Raw genomic sequence first — 3332 nt, forward strand, 5'->3', positions numbered from 1 at the left:
AGCGGTATTCCCTTTTAGCTGCATACAAAATTATTCCGATAATACGCAGAGTGAGACTAAGCTCTCCTCCCTTCTCTTCCAGCAACAGAGTGAACCAAAGCTGTTTACACGCAGATTTAAGAGCCGCGACCGCTGTGAATATGAAGGTACCTTGCACTCTTCTTTAAAACTGTTTAAGAGACGCTCCCCTTGAAGCGGGTTTTGATTTCGGCATTTTTTCATCTCCACAGTAGTTGAAACACATTCCTGAAAAGATTCTCTTACCGACACGTCACCCTGAGCGAAGAGATTGCGAACAACCATCAGTAAGTCACTAAGTGTAGCTTTCCATCTCTTAGAAAACTTCTCATTTTATCCAAACTAATCTCCCCACTCCCGTTCCTTTCAGTTAAATCACCACTCCTTCAAGACAAGACGAGACACACATAAAGTAAGCATGTGTTTTCCGAACATTCAAACTGAATGTATGATTTAATGAATGGCTTTTCAGTCGTGCTGATTTTTATTGGCTCCTTTTGTCGTAGGTCTTAAGACGACCCTGGACGTTTTTGTCTCCCTTAAAGGTAAAATCCTGACAAGCTGCCTAGTTGTTTAGACAGAATAGTGGCGTTCTAGTAGTACTAAGTTTCTCCCTGTCTCTTCAGCTTCTAGGTCCTGATGAGAGCCCCAAGAATAGACGGGGCTTGAAACGCGTCGACCATTACCCTTGGGCCATAAGAGTTTAAAATAACCCCTAAAAAATGTTTGCATCTTTGTGCTCCATTTTGACAAAATATGTTTCTATGGCCCCCATGTAAATATTCCCTCTAAATATTCCTTGTAAGAATTTAAAATATCTGTTGATTGGTGTGTGGTATTTTGTATGTTTGGAACTGCGCAGTATGGTATGTGAATGAATGTATGTTATAAGAAATGTGAAAAAATTGGGTGTGTCTGAAGTGAGAAAGTTTTATATGTCCACAGCTAATGTTTGCCTTTAGTTACATGTTTACAATTTATTGCTTAAAATCACTCAAAAATAAAAGTGACCTTTAAATAATTGAAAGATCAAATATATTAAATAGATGTAAAAATAGGTTATTGGCTTATGTTGTTTTCATTCAATATAATCCTCCGCCAAAGAAAGGCGGACAATAAAGTTTTTTCAGTATTGGTATTTCTTTTGTTACTTACGTTTATAGGCTTATCCTTACTGCTACTTGCCTAAACCCAGTTGTTGTTAACTATCATCAATATACCCAGCATATAAAATATAGATTTTTTTCACATAAATAAAAACACATTAGGATCGTAGGACTGCCATAGGATGATTAAATGGCAGTTTGATAGTAGCCATCCACAAGATATGGGTAGTGGCGTTTCAGCTACCCAGTGATCTAAGAAGCGCCAACGCGCGTTTCGGTGTCAAGCCCCAGCCGGGGCTACACCTTCATCAGGGCGAAGATTAAAAAGTAGTGTGGGACAAACACACCTAGGGATCGTGAGTTTTTCCGAAGGTCAAACTACAACAGTTCCACAGTGTAGTATACTCCAAGAATGATCGAAGAGCCTGCCAAATATCATCGTAAACCAAAGGAAAATGTAGTCTGTTTCCAGAAAAGTGGCAGCGCAAACGCGTAATCTCATCAAGGGATATGGAAAGCAGTTTATTCCGACAATCAGGCGCTGTGGTAAAAATAGGTGCCTCAAGAAAGCCCGCGGGATCCTGCCACCAGAGGAAGTTCACGTACGGGTAATCCTGAGACGAATTTCTCCCCGAACGCCGATCCGTTTGATCATCGCGGGCTTTCTTCCAGTTCACCTGCATGACTTTCAACTGTTGGGCATGCACTTTGAAGGGAAATGGTATGTGTATAAGGGTCTGCCAATGGGATATTTTTATCTCATGTGCACTGTTTGACTGTTTCAGTTCCTTTCTAGAATGGCTTTTCACATTGCATGCGGACCATAGGCTGGTGACAAACTACCTTGATGACTTATTTTTCATGGGGGGCAACAGGCTTGTCGGACTGCCAGCAAGCATTGGTAAGATTCCAGGAGCTCATGGGTAACTTGGGTGTGCCGCTCGCCCCCGAAAAGACAGAGGGTCCGAGCACAGTTTTGTTCTTTCTTGAGACTGAACTAGATGCAGAAAAAATGGAGGCGCGACTGCCACAGGACAAGAAAGAAGCTATGCAGACATTGTCAACAACCATGCTGACTAGAGAAAAAGTGACAGTGAGGGAAGTGCAGGTCCTTTTGAGTCACCTCAATTTAACCTGTTGGCTAGGTATGGCTTTTGCAGGGGGGGTCACTGCCACACCATCACGTATGCCTATCAGCTGGGGTCAAAGAGGACCTCAGGATGTGGGAATTCTTTTAGAATTCCTTCAGTGGAATTCCATTGACCTGGCAGAACAATCTTGACTGGGATGTGCAGATCTTCTCAGATGCGGTTGGAGTCTGGGAATTTGTTTTTTTGGCTGGGTCACTGGAGCGCAGAGGAATGTCTTGCACAGTTGAAGGCAGGAGGACAAAGCATTGCATTTCTGGAACTCTTCACGCTAGTGGTAGCAGTTACACTGTGGGGAGAGTTGGTGCACTGCAGGGTGTTGTTCCGAGTGTACAACATGGCTGTTGTGCAGGTGGTGAACAGACAGTCAGCAAGAGATGGGCAGGTGCTAAAACTGTTGCACATCTTCGTGTTCGGTTGTCTGAAAGATTATATCTCTTTCAGGGTATGGCATGTGCCGGGGTTAGAAAATTACATTGCAGATGCTTTGTCTCAATTCCAGTGGGAGAGATTCTGTGGGCTGGCCAAGGGAGCAGACAGATGCAAGACACCTATGCCAGTGGAGCAGCGGAGCTGTGGTTAATAGGCAGCACAGGATGGGGCCTACACAGGTAGGGGCCCTAGCTCTATCGAATAGGAGGGCTTATGGTCAGGCTCGGTTGGAATGTTTGCTTCAGGAGGGAGGGTGGGTGGTGTAGGACAGAGTATGTGGTGCAATTTATCCTGGTTTTGACAGAGCAGTGCTTGTCATGCGTTTCAGTGGCTGGGAAGCTAGCAGTTATTGCTTTCAGGGACAAACTGCTGTGGGGCTACCCTTCCATCAGCTGGGGAACTAGGGCACAGGATGCTCGAGGGCTGGGCAAGAGAGCAATGTCACCTTGGGCGACCGCGGTGGCCCTTATCATGGAATTTGTTTTGCCGGGTGCTGCAGCAGTTGCTGTTGGTCTGCAGGGGAGAAAAGAAGTATGCGTGTTTTCCACCCTGATCTCCTGGATAATCTTTGGTGCCTTCCGAGTGTCTGAGTTATTGGGCTGTAGGAGCAGGCGGAGTGACGTTGGAG

The 3332-nt window shown here is 44.9% G+C and overlaps 1 long non-coding RNA gene across 1 annotated transcript; it reads left to right on the forward strand.

Annotated features, from left to right (window-relative positions):
* The first annotated feature begins 388 nt into the window (after positions 1-388).
* On the forward strand, positions 389-888 carry LOC146811804 (uncharacterized). Its single transcript, XR_014965838.1, has 3 exons — positions 389-430; positions 525-563; positions 645-888. It is a non-coding gene; the product is annotated as an uncharacterized LOC146811804 (long non-coding RNA).
* The last annotated feature ends 2444 nt before the right edge of the window (positions 889-3332 follow it).

Source organism: Triturus cristatus, chromosome 7 (assembly GCF_964204655.1).
Source record: "Triturus cristatus chromosome 7, aTriCri1.1, whole genome shotgun sequence".
NCBI lineage: Eukaryota > Metazoa > Chordata > Amphibia > Caudata > Salamandridae > Triturus > Triturus cristatus.